This window comes from Uloborus diversus, chromosome 5 (assembly GCF_026930045.1).
Source record: "Uloborus diversus isolate 005 chromosome 5, Udiv.v.3.1, whole genome shotgun sequence".
Taxonomy (NCBI): Eukaryota; Metazoa; Arthropoda; class Arachnida; order Araneae; family Uloboridae; genus Uloborus; species Uloborus diversus.
The window spans coordinates 25,540,414-25,557,673 of NC_072735.1; the positions used below are offsets into that span (position 1 = coordinate 25,540,414).

At 33.8% G+C, this 17,260-nt stretch overlaps 1 pseudogene; it reads right to left on the bottom strand.

The window, feature by feature from the left end:
- Positions 1-16,039: 16,039 nt before the first annotated feature.
- LOC129222709 (procathepsin L-like) overlaps positions 16,040-17,260 on the bottom strand; it is a 43,781-nt pseudogene continuing 42,560 nt past the window's right edge.

Sequence of the window (17,260 nt, forward strand, 5' to 3'; positions counted from 1 at the left end):
ACCCTGCTTGGAAATGCTTGCCAGAAGACCGCACCTCTTTTAACTGTAAATTTAAATATGCTCACATTTGCAAAATAACTGCTTTTTTATTTACATTACAATAAAAATAATCTATTGATAAGTGTCACAAATCTGAATATACGAAGAAAGTTTCATACGCTGTAATACATCGTACTTTAAACTCTAATCTTTATTGTTGCTCTCATTATAAAGTTGACTTTAAATTTTGTTCCTTTAAATTTTTACAAACATACGTACAATAAATAATAAAGTACTTAACATTCTGATTTGGTTCCTTCAATTTTACTAACATGTAAAAACAAAGAATCAGTGCTCCAAAATTTACTGGAAAATAAAAATAAAAAAATAAATAAATAATGAAATAAATTACGTTTAATTTAGCACTAACAGAAATTTCTATATTCCGGTGATTCTTGAAATGATATTGTTCAACTACCCATAAAAACCAATATTGAATTACAAGTTTAAAAAACCCAGACGTAAATGAATTGTATGATCCATCACATTTAAATCAAAACAAAATTTAGTTGACCTTGTTTTCCAATACATAGTTCTTGATTGTAACATAAAACCTGACAACGGGCACACAAAAATCTGCTTCAGGGGCCCAATATGGCACACAGACCGTAGGATAGGCTTTAGTCGCTAAGAACGCTTTAAAGCTCAAAAGCATTTGTGATTACAAATTACATCCTAAAACATAAAAATATAAATGAAAAATATACTTATAAAATTCCATTACCGGCATTCATGTCACTAAGTGAATCATCGTAACATCGTTCAGACTAGAGGCTTCTTTGAAATTCCAAGCGGAACACAACCACGAATTGCCATCTTGATAAATGAGACCACCCATTCAATTCTGGTCACAAGTTACGTAGTTCTTTACCTTTGCATACCACTAAAATCATAGAAATAATATTGCATTAGTGAATAAATTTAGATGAAGAAAATTCAGGCGGCTGGAATGAAATACTTTAAGACATGAATAAAAAAAAATAGAAATATATTACAGGCCATCCGTTTGTGTGCACAAATTATAACTTAAACATAATGGAATAATTGAAACATTTCAAAAAAAGAAAAAAAAGAAAAAAACCTAGAAAAATATGTCATTGCAATTCAAGCTTTATGTAAATTTTCCCTAGAGAAAGGTTTTGTAAAACAATCTGCTACATTATTTTTAGTTTCATCAAATTGTATTCCAAATTCATTTTTATCAATCAAATTCCTTAGGAAATAGCACCCCACATCAATCTGCTTAGTTCTGCAATTTTCTATTGCAGAACTAGAAAAATCGATTGCAACTAGATTGATTAATAGAACTCTGTACTGTGACAATCTAAAATTCTGAACTGTTTTCGTAGCCAATTGATTTAAAGTTCCTTTAACCCACATCCTTAGATTATTCACTAACTGAAATATACTCCACTTCCATCGTTGACAGTTGTACGCATTTTTGTTTGAATGTACCACCATATTATTCGTACCCTATCCAAAAACGCTACAAGCCCCCCTCCCCCCCATTGAAATCCGGTCGTCGTGATTTGAGGCGTAATCTGTATCAGAATGACAATGATTTATTCAATTTACAGACAAAATTTAGATTTCAGGGACGGACAAACCTTTCAGGTTGTCTCACAAATCTCCTCTTTTACATCCGCATATAGATACGCATTGCAAACATCTACATGGAAATGGACTCAATGTAGCTTATACACAAAAATTGAAAAGAAAGCCTCAATCAAAGGAAAGGAAATTACTGGAGAGAACACTTTCGAAAAGTACCCCCCCCCCACCTGGTGGGTATTTAAAATTACCAGTCTGGTCTTGAAGAGCATTATTTCATTCTGCTCATTTGTTTTTAAATAAAAAAAACCATCTGTACCCTTTTTTCTTTCTAAAACTTTCATTCAGTGGAACCAATGCGTAAACTTTTTTCTCATATCACCTGAATTTCTTGAACCATTCCGTTTTGCCAATTTTAAATCTCGCAAATGTTAGCTTATAGCATACTTGAATTATCCCCCCTATCTTTATAAAAATCCTATACTTTTCTTAAATCATCATCACAAGTGAAATTAAAATATTTTGTGTCATATTCAATGTTATTTTCAGAACAATAAACCTCGGCTTCACGATTCGGACTTTAGAGCCGTCGTATCAATAGAATAATACTTATCCCTGCATTCTTTATTTTGCCTTGGACTTTCTTTAACCCATTTAATTCTCAGCATGCTATTTTATGATTTTCAGGATATTCTTCTTCTACTTCAGATTTACTCAGTAGTGAAATAAAACTGTGTCCCTCTGTTTCTCGTTCCTGAGGGGGGGGGGGGGGGGGGTTCGCCCAGAATTTATTTTCATCGAATTTAACATTCAGCGTTTCTGTCACTTCGCGATTTTTGATATTCCAAATTCTGTAACCTTTCGTATAAAACGCATATCCTACCATGACTCCTTGTTGAGTTCTCATATCCAATTTGTTTATTTTCTGTTTTGAAAGTCCAATGTACGAAATGCAGCTAAAAAAAAACCCGGGAGTGTTTAATAGATGGCTTTCTTCCCCCAAATAGCTGAAAATAGGTTTTGTTTAATAGATGGCTTTCTTCCCCCAAAAAGCTCGAAAAAGGGTTTGGTTTTTCCTTTTAAAACCGCTCTAGTCCGTAAGCAGTAGAAGTACATAGCTGCTTCGGCTCAAAACTGCTGAGTCACATTCGATTCATTTAAAAGTTTCCATTCATTAATGTTAACTTATTGTGTTCTATGACGCTACTTTGTTAACTAGAGGATTTGTTGGTTTTTTCGATTCTTATGCTTTGATCGCTAAGGTAAATTTCAAACCGGGAGTTCAGAAATTCCTTTCCGTTATCGGAGCTTTGCCACAAATCTCTTATCTTTTGAAACCTGACAAAGTGTTCTTAAACCTCACTTTTCCTCTTAAAGAAATAAACTGAAGAGTTTCTTGAAAAATCGTCTATTATTGTGAAAATAATTCCCCCCCCCCCTTTAAAGAACTCAACTGCTAAGGAACTCATCGTATTCAAATGCAAAAGATCTTACCGGGCGTTGGCTTGAATCTCCGTTACAGGTTTAAACGAAATTCTCCGATTTTTTCATTTTACACGGATAACAATCTGACATATTTTTATTTTTGATAAGCAGTGAAAGACAGTGAAGTACAGAATCACACTTTTCATTATTTATAATATACTTTTTGACTTCATCCTGAACATGTTGATTCCAAAATTTAAGACTCAAAGTGTTCTAAAAGTTAAAATGTAAGGAAACTGATGAGTTTCAAGGTTATAAGAGTTTCAAATTCTACTGTAGTTCTCGAGCATCTACTTTTCTAAATGAGCATGTCCTTCAAAGCGAATAAAATATGACAAACAATGCATAATAATGTAAATATTCTACTTTAAATTTAAAAGCTGTAATTTTGACGAGAACGAAACACTGCCAGATCAGAAATGAAAAGCCGAAAATTTTAAAATATAGCCAGGCACGGCCTGAAGTTAAATATGTTGGGAAGACGTATAATCTCAATTTGCCAAATGGAACTTAAATATTTGCCGATTAATAAAATACTGATGAATGCACACATTAAGTACGCACAATTAAGTACAATATCTAATGAAATTTGGTCATTCGAAAATTTAAAAATTGCAACATTACAATTATGTCCCCAAATTTGCCGAATAGCCAGAAATTTTTTTCCCAATATGGCATTTTTGGGGAGGTCATAGAGACTTCCCGTGACCTCCAATCGAGTGCCTTTAAATATAGTTTCTAAAATTATTTTTACGTTCACAAGTTTCAATGGTACTAGTGCAATTTTCCTGAAGTAAAACTTTAATTTCCTGATGACGCAAATATAAAACTTTTAAAACACAAGGGTTTCGTGTTTGTATTTTAAAATGCTTATTTTTTAAGTTTTTTATTATTTATTTATTTATTTATTTATTTATTTTTTTTTTTTTTTTGAGTTCTTTATTGATGATTTTTTTTTAATTATTATTATTTTACTTTCGACCGATAAGTATGAAAGCTGGCTCCAGATTTCAGAGAATTTTGAGTCTTTCAGACATCAGAGTATTGTATTTCCACACTGTCAAATTCTTCAACAAAAAATATCAGTAAATTGTATACTGTTTGCGTGCGCGTACGTACTGGTTGCAACGTGTACTCTGTCACGTTGTTATTTATTTATTTACATTATATTCATCGAATTATTTAGAGAATATAAAAGCTACTGACGCTATAACGTAAAGTTTTTCAATAAAATGGTTAAATGCAAAATATTAAAGAATTTAAAACTGAACAGAAGAAAGAAGTCAATCGCGATATGCTAAAAATTCACTAGAGAACACAAAAATTTAAATTTTAAGTACGGACATAGTATATAACACAAAAAGTAATCGTACACAAAAATTAATGTTCTAATAGCTTTAAATACGATCAAGAAAGGAATTGATTTATTTTTAAATAAAATTTGAGTTTCAGAAAATGTTTAAAAACTATCACACGTGCAGTAAAATATTCAGAATCACAACAACTACTCAGATTTTTGCTAGAAAGCAATCGCTGCAACTTAGCAACTATAAGAAATTGCAAAGTCAACATCAACGAATATTGGGATACGAATTGCGATTTCAAAATAAAATGATAAAGAAAACACTCGATGATAAAGAAAACTATATTTTGAGGAAAAGGGAATGAATAATATAACCAGCACTTACCTTTAACTTGGATTACAGTTTAGCATTCCTGCCTCAGCACACCCGAATCATCAAAAAACATGGCTGCCCATATCTTGAATTCATTAGTTTCTGTTCCCGTATGAAAGAAACACCTTTTGCGCATCGTTTTGCGCAATCTAAAATATTTTTACAGTTTTTCTCTGTTATTTGGCAGAGCAGTATTAAACTGTAGGAAAAAGCAGTATATTACTATAAAAACAACAATTATTTTTTGCAGTGTACCTTGAAGGGCAACTTTCTAGTTTTAAGAGGTTACAGTACCTCAAAAATGATGAAAAGATCAAAAAAAATTTTTTTGCTTTTTTCAAAACAAAAAACTATTCTGAACACAGGGGAAAAGTTTCAATGCTTTAGTTCAAATATTTAAAAAGTTATGAGTGGTTTTAGGCCACGCTCCCTATGTGTTCTTATGCAAAAGAAAAACATCAAATTGCTTTTCTCGATGATGTTTTTTTTTTTTTTTTTGTGTGTGTTTTCATGTCATTAGAATCCCTAAGGATTTTTTTCTATTAAAGATACAGCTTTAAAGTAATACTTTTTGCAATTGGGATAACATATTTGACAAAACTGTGCATTGAATAAGCATTTTATAAACTACTCTAATGTTTAGAGCATGTTAAACCTTTAAAAACCAAATATTTTTTTTAAAAAACTTTGATTTTTTACATAATTAATCACAGAAAATTTTCGAATGAACTCATAAGCAAATGAATGCACAGATTTTTAGAGATGATTATAGTGATCGTTTTGCAAAAAACGTTTTTTAAATTAGTGCAAAAATAAAAAAGCCTTAAGGATTTTAAAAAGTTGAAATTTTCCTCAATTTTTTGAATTTTCAAAAAAAGTTGGCAATATTTTTAAATTCTGAAAATAAATTACTGATTACGAAATAAGTATGCATGTTATGGTTTCAAGGAAATATAAAATTTATATAAATTAAAAGAAATTGCTTGAAAGGTACTGTGGCCCCTTAAATAGTAACACAAACCTGAAATGGAAAGCTTTACCATTACATTTCAGCGAACTAATGAAATTGTGCCGAGATAATACCATGTCATGAGAAAAACACCATCGCGTGTATTTTACCGAACAATAATTGCATGATAAATGAACATAAGTTGCTGATCTTATCTAACGTCGATCGAGATCGTGTTCAGACCTCCGGCTGTGAAAAGTACTCATTTAGCTAATACAACATCGAACAGCTTTTAATGGATTTCAAAGAACTGTTCATTAACGGTGGTTAATATCAGCCACGATTCGTCTATTGTATTCAATTGATGATACGCAGAATTAAATATTGATTTCTTTTTCCTTCAAGGAGGATGTATACCGGATATATAGGTCCGCTTAATGTGTTATTAAAACTTATGTTAAGTTGCGCCTTGTGTTAATCATTTGGCTTTTAATGCAATTGGATTATAAACAGCGAAAGCTAATGAAGCTCGTCCCGTTTGAGAAACAATCGGAATATCCTCTCATTAATTAAGTGTTTTTAGCCTACTTTAAGTTATGAAAGAAAAGTATTCGTAAAAACATTAAATTAATTAAGTAAAACATAGAAGCAGGTTTATTATTGATGGAAATAAGGTAACATTCTTGTTCATGTACCTCCTATCCTCTATAAACATATTTTTTTGGAAACTAAATTTTGTTGGGCATCTACGTTAATGTGCCAAAAATGTTTTCCCTTTTGGATCGAAGCAGAAAGACATTTAATTTACAGTAAAATCTCATTTATCCGAACTATCTGGGGCCGAAGGCCATCTGGATAAAGGAAAATTCGGATAACCAAGGTAATATGAGTAATAAGCAAAGTAAATTCTTAAATTAGCAGACTTATCTCGACTTGTAACAAACTTTGTAACAAAATTACAAGGATCCTTTCGCGCAAACACTTTATTATTTATAGATCAGCAGCATACCCGAGCGGTATAAGAAACAACGACAATTTGAATTTGTTGCTGACGCGCAAGAAGGCAGGGATGCAGAGTTGATGAATTTGTTGCTGACGCGCAAGGAAGCAGGGCTGCAGAGATGATGAATTTGTTGCTGACGCGCAAAGAAGCAGGGCTGCAAAGTTGATGAATTTGTCGCTGACGCGCAAGAAAACAGGGCTGTAGAGTTAGAGTCGAACTGATTCGAGGGTAAAAGAGTCGGAATAGAGGTGGAGAATTGGAGGCTAGGCAATTCAAAGAGTCGAAGTGAAGCCTGTCGTTTTCCTTCAGTGTACATAATTGTAAGTGTTGCGGAATCAGAGTCGGAGTGCGACTGATTTTAAGGTAAAGGACTGGGAATCAAAGGCTTTAAAATTTCCCCGGGTCTCGAGCTTGAGTCGGTCTCTTTCTCTCCGACTCTGCAACCCAACAAGAAAGTCACCCCCTCTCTGTCCAGAGTTTTTTTTTTTTTCAAAAAACTGACATACATTTGCAATGGTTTAAGAAAGATGCATTTCAAATTCATACGTGGTTCATGCGACATCTTTTTAGTGCCATGAATGAAGTGTTTTCATGAGGGCACTGTTTGAAAGCCGCTAAAAGCGTATCTAAACGTACGTAAAATGTGGATTTTGGGGAAAATGGTGCGTGGTACACGAAAAATAATTATAGATTCCTTTTTTTCAACCAAAATTACAAAAAACTCATAGTTTCACCATAAGGACATATGAAGTGTTATCTTAGCAAATTGTGGCACACCAAGTGCCCCTTTATGCAAAATTATCATTCTTTGGTTGTTGCAAGGCTTTTTGATAAAAGAATTTATATTCCGCATTTAGGAAAAGCAATGACCTAAAAATTTAGCAAAAAGCTATTGTACTCTTTTGTTTTTACATTCTTCTATATCCGAATGGAAATTTTCGAATTTTGACGGATTCGAACGTTTTGAGGTGTGCTGAGTCCATTTCGACCATTTTTGGAAAATTTGTGTTAGTGTGTGTGTGTGTGTCACATATGTTTTTTCAGGCCGCTCTAAAACAAAACCTACAGCATGAAATCGAACGAAATTTGGTACACATATGTGCCATTATGTGAAATTGTGCCCATTTGGTTTTTGGCGCGAATTCCTCCAAGAGGGGTGGAGCAATGGGACTTTTTTTTTTTTTTTTTTTGAGTTATGCATGCCTGCTGTTCCCCAGGAAGTAAGTGGCGGCGGAATCAAACAAAATTTGGTCCATATGTTGCTCCTAACAGGCACAGGTGCTGATTCAATATTGGTGTCAATAGCTAAAAGGGGGGTGAGCTATAGAACGTTTTTTGTCGTCAGTTGTGACTGCTGTATCTCAAGAAATAATGAACGGAATCAAACAAAAATTTATCGACAAATAGCCCTTAGAGGTATAAGAAATGATTATATTTTGGCGTCAACAGCTGAAAGAGGGTGGCACAATCGAACGAACTTTTTTTTCCATTGTGAGTGCCATACCTCAAGAAGAAATGCTACATTCTGGATGAAATTTGGAATAAATGTGAATCCATATGTAAACAGGCGTTGGTTCAATTTTGACACCAATCGCTCCATGGGGAGGGGGGGGGGCTGTTTTTTTTGTGTGTGAATAAAAATAGCTTTATAATTGCAACAATAAGAAATATAAATCGTAATAGACTGTCGTCTGCGTATTTCGCGTGATTTTAATTGTTGGAAAACGACCAGAAAATCGCGATGATTTGAACGTTTTAACTGTTGCTATCTTGTGTTTGTTAACAAATAAATGTTTGTAATTATTTTAAGCAAGGCATTTAAAATAATTTTCATTCTTTGCTTTGCTTTTGAGATGAATCGGGAATTGTGATGGTCGTCAAGTTGTGGCGTGTGTAATTTCGTTTTTGTTGGGAATATTGCTTCCTCGTCAAGCATGGGGTGGGATCAGAATTATAAGAAAGATAATGAAGAAAGTTTCTTGAGATGTCCACAACATACTAGTTTCATATTTTGCAGGCACTAATAACTAAATTAGTTTATGATGCTAAAAACGATTTGAAAAAAAAAATCTATTCCACTCATGCAAAAATTAATATACATATAGGTATTACATGCTTTTCTTTAGTCTCGTTATCTTTAGTGCCAAAAGCTATAAAAGTAAAACACATGTTTCGATGAATACTAAGTACCGAAAGGCGTCTTTCATCGTTTTATGATCCCATCATTAAAAATCTAATTCTTACTGGAATAAAAATGAGTTGGCATTACATGATTCAAGAGTAATGAAAATGATAACTTTGACGGTATTAGAAAGACATTTTGTCCTTTATTCTTAAGTCATCTTTTCATAAAGGGGAGCTAACTCATCTGACATTTTGGTTCTAAAAGTGAACCTAGGAGCTGTCCACAAATGATGTCACGTTTTGATGCGGGGAGGGGGGGGGGGGAATTGTGACCGCTTTACGTGGCGGGGGTGGAGGGTAACAAGAAGTGTGATATCACGCATTTTTCATAAGAATATACTCACGAAACATAGCGTGACGTATGACAAAAGGGGTAGGGGTACACAATGGGGTGACCACACCATACCAATCACATATTGAAGTGTGACACTTTGTCATAAAAGGGGAGAAGGGTTGAAAATGTTGAAAAAAACTGTGACATCATTTATACAGCTTCTTATGATAAAACACTACTACGTATGAAAACCAAGTTGAAGAAAAAACTAGAGTCTAAGCTTCCGAACGCGTTGCTAGATTGTTGTTTCAGACTATGAAAGGGAAAGATTTCATTAAGTCAAAGTTAAAAGACGTGAGATACGAAAATGGAGATTGTCTCATTAAATCTATCCTGATAAACTTTAGTTTCCCAAACATTTCCAATTCGTTGCATCCTTTGAAGAAGTAAAATTTTCTCATAACACCCTAGTAGTTATCTGACTATTTCAATCAACGAAAGAACAAAATTTCATCAACTTCAAGTTAAAACAAGTGACAAGTGAGGTATGAAAATGGAAATCGTCTCAGGTAACCTCTCCAGATAAGCCACGGGTTCCCAAATATTTTCAATTCGCTTCACCCCTAGTCGACAGTTAACGGTGAATAGCAACATTCACATTTTGAAGACATCGGCAAAAGACCGAATATTTCCGATGAAAGTCGACATTCTCCTATTTCAGTCTTTTACGGTAACGTATCGCACCCCGACAAGTAAACTAACACAACTCAAAATTTGGGGAAAACATACTAGCTATTGATAAGTTTAATACTCTTTCCTGCCACAAAACTCGCTCGAATTTTGGTGTGTGGTAACGTAAAAACGACATAATCAATAGTAACATATTATTTAAATTTCATAATTTAGAGGGAAAATCTTTGAACTTTTAGGATGCATTATTGATTTAGTCAGCAAAAAGTTACCACTAAACATCACATCACAATATTTTTGCTCGTACTATAGCATTTGAGACTAAATCACTTCAAACTACTATAGCATAAAGCCTTGATTTTCTTTTATGCTTTTTTGCAATCACGATTGTTTGCAATCACGATTGCTTATTGTTCTCACTTGACAGTCCTTGATGTTCCGGTTCCTTTTTCAGCTTGGACCAGGCCTGCAGCACCACCGTCCACCGGCGGCGGCGCGGCTGGTCCTGAGCACTGTCCCCCGGAATCCACTTTTGCTGGGCGGTGGCGTCCATGTCCTACACACGCATGCTCATACACAGTCGCCTACGCGCGCACGCCTTTACACACATACACACGCCTACGGGCACACTTGTGAGCCTACACACACACGCACACAACTATATACACGTAAGCACCCAGGAGGAGGGACATGCTTGGGCGGGGGAGCCATTTCTAGAAACAATAACTCTAACCAGTAGAGTCTTGTCGCAACTCGTGATTGCGAAAAACATAATTTGAATTCAAAGTTTCGGAATTCAAATTAGAGTTATTTTTTTTTTTTTTGAGTTGCGTCACTTTTTTTGCCGAGGTGAGATTTATTGCGATCGTTGACACTTTAGTTTTTGTGACACTTTCGATAAGCTATTATTTAGTTTAAGAAACTTCTTTCTTAAAGTGACAGTTTACTCAATGTCTATCGGTTATTTCTACGATGTAACAACCAGCAATTAACTACATTAATGTATTTCCTAAGTACTCGAACAACTGGATCTAACGTTGTTTTGGAACCAAAATGTCGGATAATCGGTCTGTCCACGGAAGGGTTCTTCATAAAAGTGGATTAATACTTTTTGCTTTTTGCTTTTGAGCATTTTATCATTTATTTTGTAACTAATAAAAACTCTAATTCGACCGTTGAAATAACAAGTAATTATCTGTGTATGTTTTCCTTGCACTAAACAAAACTGAAAAAAAAAAAAAAAAAAAAAAAAAAAAACAATACTATTACAAACCATAATTCATTATCAAAGTGATCTTCTTTGATCTTCTTTTCTTTTTCGGAAAGTCAACTCTGAATAAATGCTTTGGAACATATTGACAAACAACTGCAACAGATGGACTGTTTTGTTATAATCATGTTCTAGTCTAGACGGTATCTTCCCCACCCCGTCAAGATAGTGAAGAAAACTGAACTGTTTTCGTAAAAGAAAGGTAAAAACAATGTTAGAAAATTCTCTCCTGGAATTTCAATTGCTATGCAGAAAAAAAAAAAAAAAGAAGGGGAGAGTTGAGTTGGATAACGTTTTTCGCAGACTGAGAAATATAATAGGCAGACTAGACCAGAAGAAAGTACTTATTATATTTATTATATCTACTTTGGGCATACGTTGTTGAAAATGATCCGTTTAAACCTGTAATATCTGTAGAGTGCATGCAACAGACGGTTGGTTTTGTGATTTGTTCTAAACGAGATTCCTCCTCCCCTCCCCCCCCCCCCTCCTCAAACTAGTAGAGAGTATTCATAGAAGAAAACAAAAAACAATATTAGAAAGTACTTCCGCTTGGAATTTCAATTATTGTGCGAAAATAATAGGATGAGTAGGATAACATTGTTTGTTGTCTGCGAAACATAACTATCTCGGGAAAAAAAATGCGTATTATATTCATTGTTTCTAGTTTGGGTATAAGTTGTGGAAAGGAATGCAAGAAAAATATACTACTGGAGTAGATGACCGTTTTGTTATTTGATGTAAAAGTTTATTTTCAAACAGTTTTCTCAGTGACAATCTCAAATGATCCTAGAAATTGCTCTGCTTGAACTTCATTTCTGGTGCGAAAAAAAGGATGAAATGTATTCCGTTTTTGAGTAGAGTGAAAAAAATAATAGCCTTGAAAAAAAAAAAAAAACTTCTTTCTAACTAATGGTCAAAAATGTTTAAAATATACTGTTTGCAAATTTTGTTTACTGTTTTAGATATCGCATTTTAACCTTCAAACCTACAAGAAACTACATTACGTGAGAGGCAAATGGCACAAGAAGTTCCTTCACCGAGGAGATGAATGGTAAAGTCAAAAAATTATATATAAATAAATAAATTAATTAAAAATCTAAAGATAAGTGAAAAAGTTTTTTTTTTGGCGATGATTGGCCGAAAAATTAATATTGCATTTTTCAAAATCTTAGAGCTTTACTTCTCAAGAGATTTCGGAAAGTTGAAATGATGAAAAGATGGTGCATAAATCTCGATTTTGAAAGAAAATGAACATAGTGCCCTTTAACCTGCCAAGTACAGATTTAACTAGTGATGTGCCTGATCGTTAAAAAAGTAGATCCATGGATACGGATACGGATCCGGATCATTAGTGTCAAAATCCGCGGATACGGATACGGATATCTCTCTCTTTCTCTTTTTTTTTTTTTTTTTTTAAACCCAATTCAACTATCCAAGTGCAAAATTTGTTACGGAAGGTATTCCCGTCAGAAGAATGGCAGTTTCTTTAAAAAATGTCAACTGCGGCAAAAATATACTCAAGACTATGATTTGCTCTTTAAAGAAATATCCGTTAAAATTGAGGGAGAGTTGGAAGGAATGGGTCAGCGCTGCATCAATGCTTAGATGGAATGTGAAAAAATATTTCTAGCTTACTCGGTAGATGAAGGATACAGGAGCAAGAGTGTAAAGCTGCTACTGGACAGGCTAAAAATAATTTTTCCCATTTTATTTCAGCATAAATGCAGCGCTGACCCATTCCACCGAACTTCTCCGACCGACGAAATACAGAGCCGGGAACATCTTTACAAACAGTAAATAGAGAATTTAGACTCCCTTTTTTTAAAGGATGCCGAGAAAAACAAAAATGAAGAATAACAGAAACCCCAAATCAATAACAAAAACTAATATTAAATTAAAAATTAAAAACAAAACATGTCCCAGAGAGCCGACCTCATATTAAGATGAATTTCTCGAGTCAGAACACACATTTGTTAACAAATATGAACTGACAGCAGGTAAAAATTTTAAATCATTGAACTTTTTCTCCTATCTTCCGACTATGAAATCGCTACTAATCACGCATATAAAGGCTTGGAATTGCATTTAAAATTTACTTAACAAGATTATAGCTCCTACTGCATATAAGTTGGAAGTTTCAAATAAATATCAAACGCAGAAAACTTCGTTCTTTCAATTAGGGCCAATATTTTTAACGTACGGGTAAATTTTTACTACCATAATTGTGAAAAACGTAAAATCGGTTTTTAATTAATATCTCCGGTAGTTAAAGTTCTACAAAAACGAGGCCAAGCTAAGAACGAAAAATGAACTATCAAAATCGGTTCATCTGTTTAGGAGCTACAATGCCACAAAAAGACACACTGATACACACTTTTAAAACTTATTTCCCCTTCCTTTTTGCAACGGGGGGGGGGGGGGTACAAATTGGCTTCTGAAATGATACCTTATAATTTAAATAGGGAATAAAACCTAATTTAAACGGAATTTAAGAGTCTTTTATTCAAATATTTAAAAAAATTTAGAATAGAAATGATCCGTTTAAGATCCGTCAAAAAAGTAACGGAAACGGATACGGATACAGATCTTCATTTTGCTTCGGATGTCCGCGGATACGGATACGGACATCCGGAACATCACTAGATTTAACATCTCCAAAATAAAGCAGTTCTGGTAAACACACCAGTAGTGGCCATTTCAAGGTATATGTATTTGAAAAAATAGGACTCCATGTCTCCCAATGGATTCAAAAATGCATCAAACGACCAGGAGGTACTACCTCCAGCATTTTTGAATCCGTTCGGAAACCTGGAATATGCAAGTTTAGTAGTGTTTGTTTTGTTTTGTACGAAAAGAATACTATAAAACTATTAAAATATAAGTGGGGTAGTTTAAAACAGAGAAATTTTAGTTCAATGTTAACTTAAATGAGCGCAGAAAAATAAAATAAATTTAAGATTAACATTTATTTAAAAAAAGAACAAAAAACACACTACACCAAAAACACAAAATTAAATAGTTTTAAAAATGTTTTTAGGCCTCGTTTGCCAGCAGCTCTCTACAAGGAGACGAATGACGGTTTGTTTGCATACGTATCCTGTTGCACCGTTATTTTGATGCCTCGGCTATTTTTATCAATCAATATCAATTCGAACACACATGCTCTTTCTATGATTGAAATTCGAGATTGCTTGTTTCAAAAGAGTTTGATTAATTTAACAGACGCTCATTTCTCTGAAAGATTTCCATATTTGTTAAATATACTATTTGCTAGATACATTAACTAATTCAGACGACAAATAGTTCTATTAACCAGATTCTGATTGGTCGGTCATTTTAAGATTTCAGTACTTATGAGACGACGCACCCGGCATTTTAGATCAGGTTTTTTATCGTTGAAAGCTAGGGTTACGAGAGCGAAGTTTCTGGACAGTGCCGAATCTCGTCAAATATTTGTCAAGTTAAATGCCAGAGGTTCCACCTTATTTGATCAGTGCATCAGATTTTTTTCGCGTAAAAACGAGTTTTTTTTTTTTGAGCAATCAGGATTGCTTATTGTTCTCATTTGACTGTTTTGGCGTGCTATCATTTTATTTTCCCACCAGCACCCTCTGCCAGCACCACAGTCGACCGGTTCCTCACGATGCTGCTCCTATAGCGAAAACCGTCTCCAGGTTGCGTCCATATCCATATCCTACACACACACGCATACAAACTCACACACCTACACACACACATACTCCTACACACATACACACACACGAACGCCTACACACACCTACACACACGAACGCCTACACACGCAGCACTGCATACACAACATGCACACACATGCATACATACACACACACCCGTACACACACAACACTGCATACACATGCTTACATACATACACACACGCGCGCACGCACCCACACACATGCGCCTACACAAACACACGCGCATACATACACACACACGCTCGTGATTGCGAAAAACATAATTTGAATTCAAGATGCCAAAAATTCAAATTAATATTTTTTTAGTATTTTTAGCGTAAAATACGACGGGTTGTCTAGTTCCAAACCTTTAAAGCGCTGCAGAGTGCGATTTCTTTTATTTTTAATTTAAGTGGTGTGCAATAGCATTAAAAAGCATATCTTACTCAATTTACAATTTCGTTCCACCAATAAACACTCGCTTTGAAACTTTTCCAAAAAGCGAAGTCATGTTAGAAAAGAATCACGCAAATATTCGTTCTGATTCATAATAACGGATGCGTCGACCCAGAATAATAGAGACTCTATAGTACGTTCACGGGAAAGATAGGCTAGATGCAAATACAAAAAAAATAATGCTTCATTTGGCCCCGACAATCACGTGTTTGGCTTGGACAAAAAGAAATCGATGCCAAGATGACGGCGAATGCGAATAATATTGGTTTAATTTTTTTTTATTCCACACTGTTAAAAATTTTCCGGAAAATTTACGGTAATTGTTACTGGTATCCATGTTGCCAGTAACTATTACCGTAAAAATCAAATATTACTGTAAAATTTTACGGTTTCCTTGGTAGGCCGCAGCAACCAATTGGCACTGGTATCGCTTATTTCTCCGATAAAAATAACCGTAAAAATCAGCGATGCGTTAGCCCGCCATTTCACAGTAACAATTACCAGAAAATCTTCCTGAATTTTTAACAGTGCAGTGCAAGTTCCCAAAAGTTGCCATAGTTGCAAACCTTCTGGCAACTTGTTTGTTTACTTTTGGTCTATATTTTCCGTGAACAGAGCATAGGTTATATATGCTTCGTACCAAAGACGCAAACTGCAAGTACAACAAACTATTACCTAATACACGTAGTAAAAAATAACACTTTAAAAAATGAATGAATGTTTTATTACCAAATGATCTTTTTTTTTTACATGATGAGGAAGTGAATAATAAATACACGACGTCATATGGACTATATACAAATTGTACCTAGAAAATACTCCAACTCACAGGAAAATATTTCAATTATTTACAGCTACATCATACAAGAGGATAACTAGCCATTGTCGCAATTCCACATTGATTCTTCTTATTCCTTGCCATTTTGATGTATCCCCAAGAAGTACCCCAACTAAAAATTAAAAAGAGAGAGAGAGAGAGAGAGAGAGAGAGAGATAGATCAGTGTTTTTCAAACTTTAAATTGGTGTTTTACAGTTAGTTGATCATTATATTTCCTTATTAAAAAAGCAGATTAGATTCTATATCTACTCTCATTTTTTCTTGTGTTAGCAGTCGAAATAGAAAGTTTCAACTTTTTGATAGTTTAGGTCAGTGATGCCCAACTCTTTTTTTTATTATTTTATTTTATTTTTTATTTATTTTATTTTATTTTATTTTATTTTTTATTTATTCATTTTTTATTTTTTTATTTTTTTTGAGGGCCGAGTGATGAATATCATGGGCTAAAACACTGAGAAAGTTTTAGTACTTTTTCTCATTCTAAAGAACATAGTAAAACATGTTACTACGTTCTAGCTGTATGATAATTTTCAAACAAAAGAAGCATTAATATCTGCATCCTAGATCACGTTAGAATAAATTCTCGAAAGTATTTTGTATTCCTCTCGTTCAATGGTATGATATAGAATTTCAGAAATTTCAACAACACGGTTATCTTCCGATTTCAGCTGAAAGAAGAATTAGGAATTTCAGAATTAAAATTAAAGGCTTAAACTTTAAGAATTTAAATCTTCCGACATTATCAAGTCTATAACTCTCGCCATCTTAAAGTAACGGATTATTTGCTTTTTTTTTTTTTTTTTTTTTAACTCTTTAGGGAGAACATGATTTTAACAGATCAATCCGCCGGAATTAGTCAAAATTTACTTACTAGGGTCTGGTGGGGGAAAGTGGTCAATGGGGTAAAGTGGTCATAATTCAAATAAATGGCTATACCTTAAAAATAAATGTTCGAATGAATGTGAAAATTTTATTTTAGAGTAGTGCAGTTAGAAACTACATTTTGAATACAAAATTTTACAACTGGCAAAATTTTATTTGGTAAAAAAAAAATATTTTGAGTGATTATGATTTTTTTAAAAATATAAACACCTTTTTTAACTTCCTTGAGAAATTTTGTTTGTTAGAATTATGAACAGATTG